Raw genomic sequence first — 18,856 nt, forward strand, 5'->3', positions numbered from 1 at the left:
TCTGCCACCTTGATCTGATGTTTTCTTGTGAAGTGATTTTTATCACATTAAAAGTGTGACTCCCAGAAAAAAAACACTCCGTGCCTCTGGCTCCACCACCTTTTGAGTCCTTGGGCATCAGTTATCGGGCAGGAAGTATATCAGCAGTTCCAACCTTACCAGCTGTGAGACTGGAATAACTATACCTCGATGCTGGTACCCTCAGCATCTGGTGTTTCTGGCTTGAATGGGAAACCCAGGAAGACTTGAAATTATATATTTCCTACTCCTATCCCAATCCCTCACCAGCAGCCTTGCCCCAGTTGGAAGAACTAGATTATTCTTATTTCCTTTGCTACCCCACCCAGTTCTGCGGTGCGAGAGAGCTCTAGACTAACCCCAGCCCACTTGGCTTTTGCCATCCCTGGCACCTGCCAGCCCCTGGGTGTCCTGTGCTCCTGCAGCCTCTCACTGCTACACTCTTTCCCCCCACTTTTGCTGCCCCCCCAGGCTGCCGACTCCTGCCAGTGCTGCTTCTGTCCTTTGGAAAAGGGGTTCACCATGGTTGTCGAGTACATACTGGTCATGGTTCTTTTCCTCACGAGAAGGCGTCTCCTTAGAGGGGGTGGCTGCTCCTCGGGCTCAGCTGCTGTTCCTGCTTTTCCTCCATCCGTTCATCAACCACCCACCAGCCTTGAATGAGGTGAGGGGTTCTGTCCTCTCTGGCCCCTTGGACTGGCAATTGTTTAGGACGCTGAAGCTCTCGACAGAGGGGAAAAATTCACAGAGGAGTAGGGAGACAGGTGAAGTCACTCCTTTCCGTGAACACTTCAGCTTAAATTAGTTTTCTCATATGAATGATGCAAAATCATAAATTGGTACTGATCAAATCTGGGCACACAGCAAAGCCTCTTTTATGCAGTGAGAGTGTTCACTTAATTGAATTTTGCATATAACTGGAGGTTTCTCCTTCCACTGACACATGGGGAAGGATTTCAGTGATAGGCTCTGAAAATAACCAGAAACCATTGAGGTGGGGAGGCCATGGGGAAGGGATGAAGCTCAGAGAGAACAGCTGGTCGAGGAGGGGGGACGCCAGAGTCCACCAAGGTGAAATCTTGGCTGCCTCTGAGTTTCATTTCCAAAGACCATTAGGAGGATGATGAATTGCTGTCTGTAAACACACCCTTTTGCAGGAACTTTCGTTGAGAGAATTGTCCACAACTGGGTCTATGTCATGTCAAAGCCTTAAACATAATCAAACACAACTGCATTTAATAGAGTCTTTATGGGGTTACCTCAGTTTCTTTATCACAAGAGGACACATCACAACATTATCACCACTGAAATTATGACTGCATTTGATTTTCCTGGTGTCAACCAAAAACATGAGGCTGGATGTGCTAAGTAATTCCTTTTGTGTACGTGGGAATTCTCATCCATGTGTCACCCATGAGAGCATCCGGCCGCTTCATCCTCACTCACAAGACAAACTGAGTGAATATAACCCTTGGAAGATTATGGTAGGAATTGTCACCTTCTTTTGTGTTCAGAGCCCTAGACGTTTAGAGTGAAAAAAACAACACACCCTATGGAAAACAGTGTGTAAAAACACATTTACATTGTATGTTTTATATAAAGATAAAGAGAAGAAGATAAAGAGCTTGTCTTGATTATACGTGGTTCCTCCAGAAGATGTTTTGAAATAAGAAAAGCAAAAGATCATTTTTTTTAGATGAGTGATGTCTGTAAGTAAAATTGAAAAGAAAGATTGAAACAACCCTCTAGATACGGGGCTTGAAAAATATGTAACAAATCCAAGGAACATTTTTATGTTTTGTAAAAATTTTACATCTGATCATATTTCTTCCTGAGGTTTCATGAATATATACACAGATGAGAGAGATTAAAAACCTGAAATACTTGTGGAACAGATGAGGATGTAGGAAAGAAAGCCCTTTTATTCCATGTTTGTTTTTTTTTTTCTCAGAAAAATTTATAGTTTAACATTTCCCTTTCTGGTTTCCCCCGGAAATCAGTTTTCCTTAGAAATTAAATGAGTGGGGATCATGAGTTTGCCTGAATGTCTTTTTTGGAAACTAGTACTTTGCAGTGTTCCCACCTCAAACTTTTGTCTCTTGAGTTTACCTTTTAATTCTTTAGTCTGTGAAATTGTATCAGTTGGCAAAGATGGATAAAGGAAAATTAAGAATCAAGTTAAAAAGGAACAAATCGGGGGTCAGCAGACTTTTCAGTAAGGGGCCAGAAAGTCAATCTTTTCTGTTTTGTGAGCAGATGGTCTTTTTTGCAGCTCGACTTTGCCGTTGTCACCTTAGACAGTGGGGGGAATCCTCTCACAGTGTATCCATACATGCGATCATCACCTGGTGCACTTTAAACCTCTTGTAATTTTATTTGTCAATTAATTTTTTTTCCAAAAGCTGCCACAGAGAAGAGATAAAAGAATGGGTGTAGCTGTACTCCAGTAAAACCTTATTTTTAGGTTTCAGTTTCACGTACTTTTCACATGTCCTGAAATATGAATCATTGTTTGACTTTTAAAATCATCTTAAAATGTAAGAACTATTCTCAGCTTATGGGTCATATTAAAACAGATGATGGGCTGGGATGTTTGCTGACTTCTGTACAATATCATACCCTTGACCTAGTTTACCTTTTAGTTTTACCTTTAATTTGAATAAACCCATTTATTTATTTATTTTTCAACTCTTCTCTTGAACAACCTCTAACTGGGTATAATATTCTTGGCTCACATTTTCTTTCCCTCATTACTTTGCAAACATTTGCTCCATTGTCCTTTGGTATCAAATATTGCTACGGAGAATACAGTTAGCCAGATCAAAAAAAAAAAAAACCCTTAATGTTGATTTGCTTTTTCCTGAAGGTTTCATTATTTATGCTTGACATTTAATAGCTTAGCTAGTGTCTTAGTCATCTCTTGCTGTGTAACAAATCATCCCAAACTTAGCACATTGTTGTCTCACGGTTTGTGTGGGTCAGGCATCCAGGCAGAGTGAAGGTGGCTGCTGTGTTTCATGCTGTCCCACAAGCTGCAATCACGGCGCCAGCCCAGGGTCTGTGGTCTCATCTGAAGGCTCATCTGGGGAGGGGCTGGCTGCCATACTCACTCAGAGCCTGCTGGAAGCGTTCGTATCCTTGTTGGATTGAGGGCCTCAGCTCCTCGCTGGCTGTTGCCTGGAGTCTGCTCTCAGTTCCCTGTTATGTGGGCATCTTTCATATGGCAGCTTGCTTTATTAAGGTGTGCAGGCTGAGATGGAATAGAGGACTCTGCGGAGAAAGAAGTCAGAGTCTTTTATAACCTAATCACCGAAGTGGTAGGAAATCATCATACCCTTGGCCTTGTGTACCTTGAAGTTCTAACAAATACATGTACATAGTCAAAAATGGGAAGTAAATTCACCTGTTTTATTGAATACTTTTACTTTTGATTAGTGACCTTTGTCTCAGCTTTAAAGATACCATAGACTTAATCAAAACAACCTGGGCTATTTACTCTGACTATGCATCCCAGGCAAGCAAGGACCACGCACCTGAGGGTCAGATGGCATGTTTTGGCAGTAACCACGATAAGAGCAGCTGATAATGAAGTAGGAGTCATTGTGTTTCCGGGCGGGACTCTCTGGAGTAATTTCCAGCCTCAGTTCAATGAATCATCACAACAAACCCATGAGAAAGGCCCCAACATTCTCACTGTGGAACTGGGAGACTCACTGACCTGCTCAAGGCCACACAGAGTGGTGGCACCTGCTCCCTGCTCAGATGGGCTGGAAACAGGCTGTGCTGACCCCCCCGTTTACAGAGGATGATGCCCACCTGCAACAGCTCATCCTGGAAAAGGAGAGCAAGGAGGTGAAAATCTGAGAAGGGCACTTGTACATAGCTGCTCCTTCAAAGAGTAACCTGTGATTGATTTTGAGTAGAATTTTACATTTTGTAAAATTACTGGTCCACATTCCAAATGGGGCCATACAGTGTTTTTCTTCTCATCTAAACAGACAACAAACAAAGCTGGAAGGAGCAGCTGGCCCACAATGTTTAAGAAATTCTACTCATCAGTTTTTTTTTTCAGAATTACATTTTTGTGTCCCTGGACATAAATGTCATGCATTGGTGACTCTTTTTTCTTTTTCTTTCTCTTTCTTTCTTTTTTTTGAGCAGTGTTCTCTCTGCAGCACAAACTTTGGAAGTCAATGTGGGGCTGTAGAGTTAATCCATTCAAAATCCTCATTCTGAGCTGGGAGGCTGGTGGCCAGGGTGGTCCCCCCACCCCGGACAAAGCAGGAGAGAACCAGGGTGAGTCCTCTTCATTGAGCCGTGTGGTCCAAAGCATGAGACTGGAAACACTTGTGGTTTGTTACTACTTCTTGCTTTGATAAGTCTGTTTTATTACACATATCAATGAATCCCTCGGCAACCTGCTTCTTGTGAGATAGAGACAGGAAGCGATAAAATCACCATCCTGGGAACAAATAAAGTGAATCATAATACTTGGAAGTTATTTAACTTTTACTGCATAAACAGGAATGCACATATCTACACATTTACATTTTGTGGAGGCTCTATGCTCTCCCTTCTTCTCGGACAGGATTTTGTTTATTTCTAATTGCAGTATAATTTGACATATAACACTATATTAGTTTCAGGTGTAGAACATAACGATTTGACACCTATATATTGTGAAATGGTCACCCCAATAAGTCTAGTTAACATCTGTCACCACACATGGTTATAATTTTTTTTTCTTATGGTGAGAACTTTTAGGATCTATTCTCTCAGCAATGTTTAAATATGCAATACAGTCTTATTAACCACAGTTACTGTGCTGCACATTCCATCCCCAGGACTTATTTATCTTACAACTGGAAAATTGGATCTTTTTATCGCCATCATTCGTGTTCCCCTCCCCCAGACCCCACCTCTGGCAACCACCAATCTGTTCTCCACATCTATGAAGTTGAGAGTTTTTGTTTGTTTCTTTAGACTCCACATATAAATGAGGTCACATGGTACTTGTCTTTCTCTGTCTGACGTATTTCACTTAGCATAATGCCCTCAAGTATCATCCATGTTGCAGATGGTAAGAGTCACTTCTTTTTCATGGCTGAATAATACTCTGGTGTACATATACACTGTATCTTCTGTACCCATTCATCCATCGATGGACACTCAGATTGCTTCCGTATCTTAGCTATTGTGATTAAAGCTGCAGTGAATATGAGGGTACATTGGACAGGACGTAATTGATTAGAACAGGTTCATAATGCTTATGTGGATCAAGCGATACTATGGATCCATGATATTCACCATTATTTTAATTTGTATGTTTAATGACTATATCAGCTAAATAGTTACATAGGGCTACGAGGTGCCAGGATCTATTTTAGGCTCCTAACATAAGTTAACTTAGTCCTCACAAAAACCCTTCGAGTAGGTGTAACTCCATCCCCATTTTACAGATGAGGAAACTGAAGCACAGAGGGGTTGAAGAACCTGCCTCGGTCCCCACAGCTGCAACTGGCAGAGCAGCGCACTCCCGCTGCTGGATGAGCACTTCCTGGTCGCTCAGGGTGTTAGGCTTTCGTGACCCAGCAGGAAACAGGAGGCACAGATGGAGCTCCATGCAGCTGCGGCCAGTCGGGTGGCTCTGGACACCCATACCCATCAGAAGGTGGAGCCACTGGGGCTGGGGACCTGGAGGCTAAGGTTTCACAGCAAGAGCAGAAAGGATGCCCTCAGGCCTGACTCTTCCACCTGCCTGATGAGGGGCTTATTTTCTGCAGCACCTGGAGTCACGTGGGCAGCCCCAGGCAGGACTAACCCAGACCTCATCGCCCCACCCACATCTGGGCGGAGGTGGGTGCACCGTCAGAGCCCCCAGGGTGTGTGTGCCTGTGCCCCCCGGGCCTGCGCGAGGCAGAGTGAGCCCTCTGCCTAGGGGGATAGAGCAGGAAGCCCCGCTCCCGGCTTTTAGGGGCCCGGGCGTCCAGGTGCCAGGAATGTTCCCTCCTCCAGCTCACAGAGAAGTGCTCTGTGGTCCAGAGTCACCTTAAATATGAGTGAATGAGTCTTCGTTTGATTTCTAGAAATACTTACACGCTTTAAAGGGTTGAAACACCCTGGGAAGTCTCCAAAGGCGGCTTTGGAATCACTGACCCAGAACGAGAAACTGCTAAAGCTACTTTGGGCGCAGTGGCACCTCCCCCCCTCCCCCCAGGACTCCTGTGGCTGGAACTAGGCTTCCCAGCCGAAGGGAGGGCCCTGTGCTAATCTGCGCAGCCCTGCAGGCAATTCCCCAATCCTGTGAGTAGAGTGTGATTTCATGAAAATGCAGTAATTAAAAATAACAGGAAAGCCTTTCTAATTATAGATGGTTTTATAGGCACTCTTTTAAAACAATCCCGAATTTGGCTCCAGTGATTCGGCAATGGTTTTTCTGGGCCCTACGTGGGTTTTATTTTTAGTGGTGCAGAAGGATTTCTAAAGGCATTCAGCTGTAATAATAGAAGAGGGCAACAGGAGGCCTTTGCAAAACACCAGGCTCCTTAATTTGAGGAGAGTGGCCGAAAGTAAAAAGGTTACTTTTAGCTACGGTGCTCATTCCCTGGTAGATAACTTTTGTTCATCAATTTCATATTATGTGATGTAAGATACTTCATGTATTGAATGCTTTGTCACTGCTTACAATAATCCTTGAAGGAAATTGGAGGACATTTTTGTCTTCTTATTTTTATGTATAGATGGGGAAACTGAGTCATGATGGACCAGGATAGGGATCAAAGCTATCTTGAGGCTTGGTGTCAATGTCTGCCCACCATGAGATGCTACGGGGTCACTACAACTAACCTAGATAAGAAACGCTGGGTCTTGGCACCATTTGTTCCTTGTTGTCCAGAACCTCCTGGATTTTAGAGGATTCTTGGCTATTTCATTTACCAGATAAGAACAGGGTTAGTTTGGGTTTGATATTTGTTGATGATGATCCCTGCAAATAAAGAAGAGTAGCAACTTTTCCTTTCTTAAAGCTGTGTTGGTGTATATGTTAAATAAACGAATGTCCCCATTTTAGGAAATTCACTTGACATCAACAAGGTCTTTTTATGTCAATAGAGAAATAGAGTGTGGGAAGAGGGCTAAAAAGAGAAGCATTTTGTATCAAAGATTCTTTTTCCTATGGAAAAGCACAAGATAAGACAATGGTCACTGTTGTTTAGTGTGGAGTGGTAAAAAAAATAAAAAATGACCCAGAGATAAAGATCATGCCCAAAGTATAGACTGGAGTGATGTGGTGGATTCACTCAGGTGGTCCATGGGCTCATTCAACTCGTGAAGGTGGGATGGATATAAGAAAGGAAAAGAAAGGCTGTTCATTTTTAGGGTCTTGATTACAAGAAAGATGCTAACCACAGCTTGAGAGAGAGCTCTGGGAAAACCTCTTACTTCCTCTCCTCTTATAAGAAGGCTTCTAGCAAATGTGCTTCCCCAAATTGCCTTTTTTGTCCTCCTTCTGGGTGTCCCCCGTTGTATTGGTCAGTGTTCTCCAGAGAAACAGAGCCAATGGCGCATGCACGTGTGTGTGTGTGTGTGTGTGTGTGTGTGTAGACAGAGACACACATACACACAGATTTATTTATTTATTTATATTAAGAAATTTGGTCACATGATTGTGGATTCCCTGGAGAATCAGGGAAGAGTTGCAGTTCAGCAGTTCAGGTCCACAGGCCATCTGCTGGCAGAATTCCCTTCTTGCTGGGGAGAGGCCAGCCTTCATTCTATTCAGGCCTTTGACTGATTGGATGAGACCCACCCACATTATGGAGGACAAATCCACTTTACTCAGTGTCCACTGATGTAAATGTTAATTTCATCCAAAAAACACCCTCAGAGAAATATCCAGAATAATGTTTGGCCAAATATTTGGGCACCTTGGCTCAGTCAAATTGACACGTAAAATGAACCATCACATCCTTACTCGGAAGCACAGAACAAGTTCAGGAACACCACGGCAGACTCTGCTCACCTGCTATCGATGGGTTCCTACATTTCCTAGCTCCCTTGCTGTTCAGCGAGCATCTCTTCCATGTGAAGGATTTCAGAGTCAGTACTCTTCCTCAGCTCATTGCTTCCTTGTCTTGGAGGTCAGGGAGTTATGTGTTGAGATGGCAGAGTTACAAGATTGAATCTCCTTGAGACTTCTGCCTACGTGGGTGAGAAATAAATCGTTGTGTATTAAGCCACTGAGATGTCAGGGCGCGGTAGTGAATACAGTGAGTATTGTTACAAACTCATCTGGATCTCCTGGAGGATCTGTTCTCACTCAGCCTCTCTGGAGGTCAGTCACACCTGTCATATATAAATTCCACCTGGAATCCCTTCTTTGGCGAAGTCTCATCCTAACCCATGTGTCCTGTGGGGCTGGGAGTCATGCCCCTTCTCCCCAGGTATCGTGTTGACTACATGATAAGTTGGAAAGATAAAATCATAGTATCCACAGTGTTCACTCTGGGTAGATGTTTTACCAAAGCTAGGCTAATTGGAGCACCTCTCTGGATTCCTCCCTGGAATTGGATGGGCGGGGGTAGCTCACAAGCATGTAGTCTGGGCTGTCAGAGCCATCTTGCCACCCACATAGACATTGTTTCATTGCAGTGAGAGTCAAAGAGACCAACACACGGAGTGGAACAGAGACAACAGAGCTGCAAGGTAGAAAGAATGGAGAGGGTGTCCTGACAACATTCTTTTATCCTCTAGATTCCGCCTCATTGGAAATTCACCATAGATTTCTCCCTTAGGTGAGTGGATATGTCCCTTCTGTGGCTTTGGCTAGTTGATGCTGGGTTTCTGTCAGTTGCCAGAAGTCCCAACATTTATGGCAGTATTCCAAGGACATGAGCATGTTACTCTTCCTACCATGGGCTGCTGTCAAAGTGGGGTGCCAAGAGTCAGGGAAAGATGAAGCCAATTCTAAACAAAAGAAACCTCACGCATTGAGAAGAGAAAAGTAGACCTTTTACTTTTTTCCTGATTGGCTGTTCCTCCATTTCAATGAGTGAAGTTTGTTTGTCAGTGCCACTTAATTTCCTTTATTATATTTTGGGGGGGCGTGTTTAATCAGCACATCCTGGCTTTTGCACTGATTGCACCTGTCAGGTACTGAGTGCAGGTGATATTTGCTTGCCTTTGAGTCTTTGTTAAGCGGAGACCTGGCATAAGTCACTTCTAACATGTTATTTCTAGGGCTTCCCTGGTGGCGCAGTGGTTGAGAGTCCGCCTGCCGATGCAGGGGACACGGGTTCATGCCCGGGTCTGGGAGGATCCCACATGCCGCAGAGCGGCCGGGCCCGTGAGCCATGGCCTCTGAGCCTGCACGTCTGGAGCCCATGCTCTGCAATAGGAGAAGCCACAACAGTGAGAGGCCCACATACCGCAAACAAAACAAAACAAAACAAAATAAACATGTTATTTCTATTTGAATCTGATTTCCCAAATTTGTACAGAAGATAGCCTTCTGAGGCTGTCTTTTTTCTGACCAGACTCTTTCAAGGTCCCTTGAGATAGATGGAGTTGCTTTCACATCATTGTGTGATGAAGATGCTGCAGGATGTGGCCTTGTGGGTATCCCTGGAGCTCCTGGAATGCTCTGAACTTGTCACCTGGCGCTTTCTCCATAAGTGGTCCCTGGGCTGTTCCAGTGCTAGAAAATTTTCTTCAAAGGGATGTTGCAAAATCTCATTTATGAATTACTGAAGCCCCAGAGGCACTGTTTTCTCCAAGCACCCGCACCTGTGGCTAACATTTTACTTGTGATAGTATACTAGATCTAAAATTCAATTTATTGGTACCCAGATGTAAAAGCATGATGACGCAGGTACCATTAGGTGAGACCTAAGAAGCTTTTGGCAGCGAGCAAGTCTCTGTATGATGGGTTGAAAAGAATGGACTGAGCAAGACGTCATGTAAAGAAAGCTAAAGCACTGAGTTATCCCTTCCTTCTAAAAAGAGTACTGATGACACACTTTTGTCGAAGAATTTTTAAACACCATGGTTAGGTGCTCCTTAGGTTTCTAAATGCTTTGTATGGTTACATCTGTTTGTAATTTGAAGAGACAGTTGACCACTTGACATTGGCCTTGGTGCCCCCGTCTGTCTTGACTGGACCCTATGTCTTATCTCTAAATTACTGAAAACCTTGACATCACAGGGATATCTCGTATTGTTCACTGGGTGGCTCTTTGCCCCAACTGCCGACCAAGGGAAGCTTCTGGACACCTGAAACACGAACTCCTTAGCTCCACATGGAATCGTAGCATTCTTAGAGTCGGAAATGGCTTTAGGGAATAGTTTTACAACTGTTCCCTATTCACAGATGACAAATGAACACCTGGAGAAGAGGAGCCCCTTGTTGAAGTTCTCAGTGCTTCCCATGGGGGAGTTGCTGGGAACAGAGGATACAAAGGGAAAGGGAAATGTCTCGGGGAGAAGAGGGTGGGCATGCGCACCACGTACATCTGGGACAGCGTGGTCCACAGCCGGGCTCTGTCTGTTCTGTGCTGGGGCTCAGCTGAGGCCTGCGAGGTGGAGGGCTGGGGTTCTTCCCACCCTCTTGTCATTGTGACGAGCTTAACGTGGTGCCTGCTGATGCAGGAGGAATGTTTACAGGGCCGGGTCTGTATCACAAGCAGGTGTGGAAGGGTGGATCTGGGGCTATTTATTAACCAATTCCACAGTGGTACAGCGGTGAATAAAATAGACCAAAAGCCTGGCCCTTGGGGGGCTTGCGTTCTCGCCACAGGAGACAGAGTGTAAACACGACAAAATAGTGCAACACACTCATGTGGGTGCTGAAAAGTGTTGAAGAAAAATACAGGATGAGGAGGGGTTGGGAGTACGTGTGTGGAGAGCTTCCATGTGGATCCCTGGCGAGGCCAGGAACAGACTCACTGAAACAAACTCCGGACAGAGGTGGGGAGAAGCATGTGCAAAGGCCCTGAGGTGGATGCACTCCTGGAGTTTTGAAGGAAAACAAGACAGTGTGACTGGTGTGTAGTGAACACAGGAGAGATGACGTCAAGGAGGCATCAGACAGAGGGAACATGTGTGCATGTGTGTGTGAGAACATACGTGTGATAGATGTGTATACGAGTGTGTGCATGCATCCATGTGCGTGAATGTGCACGTGTGAATGTGTGCACAGCTGTGAGTGTGTGCATGCATGTGTGAGTGTGTGTGTGTGCATGTGTGTGCATGTGCACATGCACGTGTGTGTGTGTGTTGTGGACAGGATTGAAGGGCCTTGCACAAGAGCACTAGAGGAAATTAACTTGGACTCTGAGGGGACAATAAGCCTTGTGCCCCAGTAAAGCGGAGGTTTTGAATGGAGGAGCAGTGGAATTTCCTGGCATTCCCAGTTGCTGCAGGGAGCATTGGCTGTGATGGGCAGGGGTGGCAGCAGGGGACCAGTGCAGAGGATTCTAGGGGGCCCTGGGGGTGTGGACCAGGGTGGAAGCATGCAGATGCTGAGGGGTGGGCGGGCTCTGCATCACCAAAGGTAGAGTGCGGCTCCCAGATGATGTTTTGCTCGTGCTGGCCGCTCTCTCTTGAACTTGGCCATGGGACCTGGAGGGCTCCAGCTGGACGTTGACATTTAAATTTAGTGCTCGCCACCTTCTCACTGGGGGGCTGTACTGTTCCCTGGACAAGAGAGTTATCTCCCTACGAACGTGGAGAATAAACTCAGGCAAACCAAGACCTCTGCACTTCCAGGAGGCAGTTCCTGTCCTTCCACCAAACCCATTAGGAATGTGCCGAAGGCCGAGGAATGATGTCTAGGGGAATGTTTGTCCTCCTGCCGACTCCTGTGAATCCCCGGTTACAGGTGTGTCCTTGATGCTCAGATGAGAAGTCCTGCCCCCAGTTCGAGGACCAGAGGTGGCATCTCTAAGTGGTGCATATTGTCAGGAGTGAAGACTCCAAGCAGGCTTTTTGGAAAAATTAAAGAGAGAAATAAGAGCATTTCCTGGGTGGTGGGCTTGCGAGGGCCCAGGCAAATGTGTGTTCATAAGCCGTGCGCCTCTTCTCTTCTCTGTAAACCACACACGTCTCCTTCCCTGTCGCACTGAGTCCTCAGCCCCTCCCGGCTCAGCCCTCTGCTCGATGTGCGGATGTTAGGATCCTGATGTCACCCCAGGGCAGGTTGTCACGAGCTTCCACCTTAAATGGGAACATTTTTCATCTGTGTGAAGGCGGGAAGGCAAACACAGTCTGTCCTCCTCAAACGAGGCCTTTGCCATCTTATCAGGACCGTTGAGCTGCTCAGATTGCAGGACTCAGTGTCACTCAAATGTTACTGCAAGCTAAGCGTCCATCGACAGAGGAATGAATGAAGAAGATGTGGTACTTATATACACTGAGTATCACTCAGCCATTAAAAGCTATTTGCAGAGATGTGGATGGATCTAGAGAGTGTCAGACAGAGTGAAGTAAGTCAGGAAAAGAAAGACAAATATCGTAAAATATCGCTTATATGTGGAATCTAGAAAAATGGTACAGATGAACTTATTTGCAAAGCAGACGTGGAGTCACATATGTAGAGAACAAATTTATGGTTACCAAGGGGGGAAGGGGGGTGGGATGAACTGGGAGATAGGAATTGACATATATACGCGACTATGTATAAAACAGATAACTAATGAGAGCCTACTGTATAGCACAGGGAACTCTACTCAATGATCTGTGGTGACCTATATGGGAAAGGAATCTAAAAAACGGTGGAACTGATTCACTTTGCTGCACAGCAGAAACGAACACAACACTGTAAAGCAACTATACTCCAATACAACTTAATAATAAAAAAAAAAACTCTTAATTGTCACTGCAAATTGCTTTTCCAGACTGAATACAAGCAATCTTTTATCATCTACTATTTTGAATTAGCTATGCCTCTCTTCTCCAGCATCAGCAGAGATAATTGAAAATTGGCAGCCCTTAAATTCATGTTTTAAAAAAACGGCTCAGAAAGCTTGTTAATGTCTTAAGACCACTGGGGCGTCCTTTATTCCTTCCCAGAAGAGTCTTCCAAGCTCCGTCGACCCAAATGTAGGATCTCAAAATACCTGCCTCCTCTGGCCTCCCAGAAGACCCAGGTGACTTTACTTGTCTTGTTTTGGGTGTCTGGTCATGACCCAGGTCCCTTCTGTGCTAAGGAAAAGTTTTCCTTGAGTGAGAGCCTCTGGGACTCATTGGAATGACTCGCAGCATCAGCTCAGCCCTAGAAGCTCTGACGGCCACCAGCGCTGGTGCCCAGGGGGTGAAAGGTGCTCCTGTGTGGCAGGCCCTCTCCAAAGTGTGTTGAGTCTCCCTCTAATTTCAACTCAGTTCAGCTTGGTAGTCAGGCTGGCGCTCAGGGTGGATTGAGAGAGAAGCACTTTGATGCTCCTGCCTAGTGAAGGTTCGTCATGTGTTAAGACTCTTAAGTGGTGAAGCCAAGCACTTCTATTAATTAGAGCTGATAAAAGCATTAAGGAAATATTTAATCCCCTTGTTCCGGGAGCTGGAGATTTCCACAGGCTGACATTTGTGCTCCAAACTACTAGTCTTAATAGGTTTAGCATGGCTGCAGTTAGTAATGATTAAAGGCACTGTTGGCTGGTCCCCTGATGAGCTAGGCTTCCACCCTGGAAGGTCTTCTGGGGGGGTGGTCATTTTATGACTGTCACTGGCTTAAAAGGAACACAAACACTCCTGGAAAATTACTGTTCAGAAAGACTTTTCCGAAAATTTACCCTCAAGTGGTCATTTCTCTTAGGAATAAGGGGTCAGGATTAGCAGTAAACACAGTAGCTCAATTCTTAGATACTTTCTCTATTAAATCTGTTCTCTATTGGTTAATTTTTATTTTCCTCCCTTTAAAATAATTGCCTTTTAAAAAGTGTCACACCATACTATCAACTTCTGAAAAATAATGTTCATTATCCAATAATTTGCCTGATGTGGTTTTTGAAGTCAGACGTTTTTCATCAAGAAGCCTTGATAAACATGCTTTTGAATCCAAACTATGTTTATTGGGTGAGGTTGTAGCTAAACCCTTGTCTGTAACCCTCAAGAAAACATTTGTGTGGCTTGCATTTTGTGTGTATTCTTAAAGCTGGGAAGAATCAGTGGAGCCATATGGTAGTTCTGTTTAAGCAGCCGCAGAGCACAGGGAGATCAGCTCGGTGCTTTGTGACCACCTAGAGGGGTGGGATAGGGAGGGGGGAAGGGAGACGCAAGAGGGAGGGGATATGGGGATATATGTATACGTATAGCTGATTCACTTTGTTATACAGCAGAAACTACCACAACATTGTAAAGCAATTATATTCCAATAAAGATGTTAAAAAAAAAAATCAGTGGAGCTGGTCGCTGGCAAAGGAATTCACAGCATGCTCATATCCATGGGGACTTCGGTGAAAGCAGTGAGTAGAGGTGACGATGCATTTTAATAAATGTGCCTAGAAGTACATTCTTCATTGACATTGGCTGTGACCTTGGGCTGTTGATCATTGATGCTGCGACACCTGCGTCTCAACGGTTCCCAAGGCTGCATCCTTCAAGCATGATTGGGCTAAGAGTTTGGGTCTCTCACTTCTACCCCTTTCCATCATTCTAGTGCCATGTCACCCACGCTTCAGAAAGAGAAACTCTCTCCCATTCTCTTTCCATCCTATTTATAGCCATGGTCACCAAGATTTCCCTATAAAAGTCTATTTTTCCAGTCCCTGGTGTTTCTTCATTGAAATCCAGGTACTATAATTTCTCACGAAATCCTTATAAATAATGTTTCTTATGTTTTATGCATTTCACCAAATGGCTTGAGCAGACTGGGAGAGACCCATCACACCCAGTGCCCTGATACCTCTCTGAAGATTTACTTTTCTTTCACTCTGTTTTTTCTCTGGTCTCAAATCAGTCACAGTGAAACACAGGTATATTTACCTCTAACAACCAAGACATCCTGTTAGGATAGGATCAAGTTTTAGTAAGCTGGATGATATTCCAAAGTGATGTCATTAACTTTATTTAAGGGAATGTATTTCCATGGTTCAATGGGTGGGGTGGTAGCTAGGGAAGAAAGTATGATTCTACTTATAACCCTAAGTCAGAAGCTCCCGGGTTTTTTTTTTTTTTTTAAGTTTACCTTCCTCCTGAATTTGTTATTTGCTTTTCTTTTTATTCTTTTTATGTTTATTGGGTGAATTTGTAGCTAAACCTGTATCTTTAACCCTCAAGTAAGCATTTGCGTGTGTCGAATGCAAAATTTTTGCCTATCAAAAGCCATTTCTCCCTCCCTTCCCTTACTTCTCCTCTGCTAACAAAACCCCAATCTGAAATGTGTGAAGATCTTTGATCTCAGGGGAGGCTGGTCCCAGGAGAAAGACCATGATTGGCCTAAGCCAGCTGTCATGACCCCATTCCTCTTTGCCAGTGACTGTGGGCATATGACCTAGTCCTGGCCTATGGACTTGTACTAGTTACCTATCCTTGCACAATAAATCACCCTAAACCATGGTGGCTTAAGTGATGATGAATGTTTGTTATTATTCCAGTTTCTGTGGGTAAGGAATTTGAAAGTGGCTTGGCTGGGTGCTTCTGGCTTGGGATCTCTTATGAGGTTTCAGTCAAGATGTTGGCCAGGGCTGTGGTCCTCTGAAGACTTGACTAGGGCTGTAGGATCTACTTTCAAGGTGGCTCATTCTCATGGCTGACAAGTGGTGCTGGCTGACACCTGGAGGCTTTAGTTCCTTCCCATTGGGCCTTTCTACAGTGTCTTTAAGACATGGTGGCTGGCTTCCCCCAGAGCAAGCAAGCTGAGAAAGGGAGAGGGGGAAGGAGAGGGAGAGGTGGAGAGACGAGAGAGAGAGAGAGAGAGAGAGAGAGAGAGAGAGAGAGAGAGAGAGAGAGGAGCTAACCATTTTATGACCTTACTACCTTATGTAGTCCCATAGCATCACTCTACTAGTTATATGTCATTATGTAAAAAATTCTCCTAATTTAGCAGCTTAAGAAAACACACATTTATCATCTCACAGCTTCTCTGGGTCAGGAATCTTAGCGGTTCCTCTGATTCAGGGTCTCTCATGAGGCTGCGGTCAAGGTGTCAGCCAGGGCTGGATTTCATCTGAGCCTCGATGGGGAAGGATCTTCTTCCAAGTTCATACGGTTGTCAACAAGATTGAGCTCCTTGCCAGCGGCTGGCTGCAGGCTGCCCTCCATTCCTTACCCTGTGGGCCTCATTAACAAGGTCATTTTATCAAAGTCAGCCAGGGAGAATGTCCGTGAGAGTCCTCTAGCAGGACAGAAACCAAAATCTTAAGTAAAGCAATCACAGAAGTGATATCCCATCACCTTTGCCATATTCTGCTGGTTAGAAGCAAGCAGGGGGTGGGAGTTATACAAGGGCATGAAAGTCAGGAGGCGGGATCGTGGGGCCTCCTGGAATCCATCTGCACGGTGCCGTGCCTTCTGCCACACCTCCTGCTCTATTCACGTAGAGCGAACCACTAAGTCTGGCCCACATCCAAGGGAGGGGGACGAGGCTCCACATTTTGAAGGGAGAGTGTCGGATAATTTATGGGCATATTTTCAAACCCTTGCTTTCTTGACAGAGCAGCATATGTACTTGGCTCTTCTCCCTCAGCCTTATCCTTGGCCATCAAGCTGACATGAAGCCTGGAGCTGTGGCCACCATGCAGCATCCCTTTGACCACAGGGAGGGGGACAAAGAGCCATAAGCAGAGGGAAAATAAGGTAGAAAGGGCTGGGGTCATCGACAGTGTTGTGGAACACCTAAACCCAAATCAGCAACTGCAACCTCTGGATTTCTAATTGTGAGTATGACTAAATCTTCTTTTTTTTTGATACAGTGTTTGTTTTTTTCTTTAGTCATACATTTTATACATATCAGTGTATACATATCAATCCCAATCGCCCAGTTCATCACACCACCACCACCACCATCTGCCTCTTTCTCCCCTTGGTGTCCATACATTTGTTCTCTCCATCTGTGTCTCTATTTCTGCCTTGCAAACCGGTTCATCTGTACCATTTTCTAGGTTCCACATATATGCGTTAATATACAGTATTTGTTTTTCTCTTTCTGACTTACTCCACTCTGTATGACAGTCTCTAGATCCATCCACGTCTCAACAAATGACTCAATTTTGTTCCTTTTTATGGCTGAGTAATATTCCATTTATATATGTACCACATCTTCTTTATCCATTCGTCTGTCGATGGGCATTTAGGTTGCTTCCATGACCTGGCTATTGTAAATAGTGCTGCAATGAACATTGGGGTGCATGTGTCTTTCTGAATTATGGTTTTCCCTGGGTATATGACCAGTAGTGGGATTGCTGGGTCATATGGTAATTCTATTTTTAGTTTTTTAAGGAACCTCCATACTGTTCTCCATAGTGGCTGTATCAATTTACATTCCCACCAACAGTGCAAGAGGGTTCTTTTCTCCACACCCTCTCCAGCATTTGTTGTTTTTAGCTTCTCTGATGATGCCCATTCTAACTGGTATGAAGTGATACCCCATTGTAGTTTTGATTTGCATTTCTCTAATAATTAGTGATGTTGAGCAGCTTTCCATGTGCTTTTTGGCCACCTGTATGTCTTCTTTGGAGAAATGTCTATTTAGGTCTTCTGCCCATTTTTGGATTGGGTTGTTTGTTTTTTTAATATTGAGCTGCATGAGCTGTTTATATATTTTGGAGGTTAATCCTTTGTCCGTTGCTTCATTTGGAAATATTTTCTCCCATTCTGAGGGTTGTCTTTTCATCTTGTTTATGGTTTCCTTTGTTGTGCAAAAGCTTTGAAGTTTCATTAGGTCCCATTTGCTTATTTTTGCTTTTATTTCCATTACTCTAGGAGGTGGATCAAAAAAGATCTTGCTGTGATTTATGTCAAGAGTGTTCTTCCTATGTTTTCCTCTAAGATTTTTATAGTGTCTGGTCTTACATTTAGGTCTCGAATCCATTTTGAGCTTATTTTTGTGTATGGTGTTAGGGAGTGTTCTAATTTCATTCTTTTACATGTAGCTGTCCAGTTTTCCCAGCACCACTTATTGAAGAGACTGTCTTTTCTCCATTGTATATCCTTGCCTCCTTTGTCATAGATTAGTTGACCATAGGTGCGTGGGTTTATCTCTGGGCTTTCTATCTTGTTCCATTGATCTATGTTTCTGTTTTTGTGCCAGTACCGTATTGTCTTGATTACTGTAGCTTTGTAGTATAGTCTGAAGTCAGGGAGTCTGATTCCTCCAGCTCCGTTTTTTCCCTCAAGACTGCTTTGGCTATTCGGGGTCTTTTGTGTCTCCATACAAATTTTAAGACTTTTTGTTCTAGTTCTGTAAAAAATGCCATTGGTAATTTGATAGGGATTGCATTGAATCTGTAGATTGCTTTGGATAGTATAGTCATTTTCACAGTATTGATTCTTCCAATCCAAGAACATGGTATACCTCTCCATCTGTTGGTATCATCTTTAATTTCTTTCATCAGTGTCTTATAGTTTTCTGCATACAGGTCTTTTGTCTCCCTAGGTATGTTTATTCCTAGGTATTTTATTCTTTTTGTTGCAATGGTAAATGGGAGTGTTCCCTTAATATCTCTTTCAGATTTTTCATCATTAGTGTATAGGAATGCCAGAGATTTCTGTGCATTGATTTTGTATCCTGCTACTGTACCAAATTCATTAGCTCTAGTAGTTTTCTGGTAGCATCTTTAGGATTCTCTATGTATAGTATCATGTCATCTGCAAACAGTGACAGCTTTACTTCTTCTTTTCTGATTTGGAT

Source organism: Lagenorhynchus albirostris, chromosome 3, assembly GCF_949774975.1.
Source record: "Lagenorhynchus albirostris chromosome 3, mLagAlb1.1, whole genome shotgun sequence".
Taxonomy (NCBI): Eukaryota; Metazoa; Chordata; class Mammalia; order Artiodactyla; family Delphinidae; genus Lagenorhynchus; species Lagenorhynchus albirostris.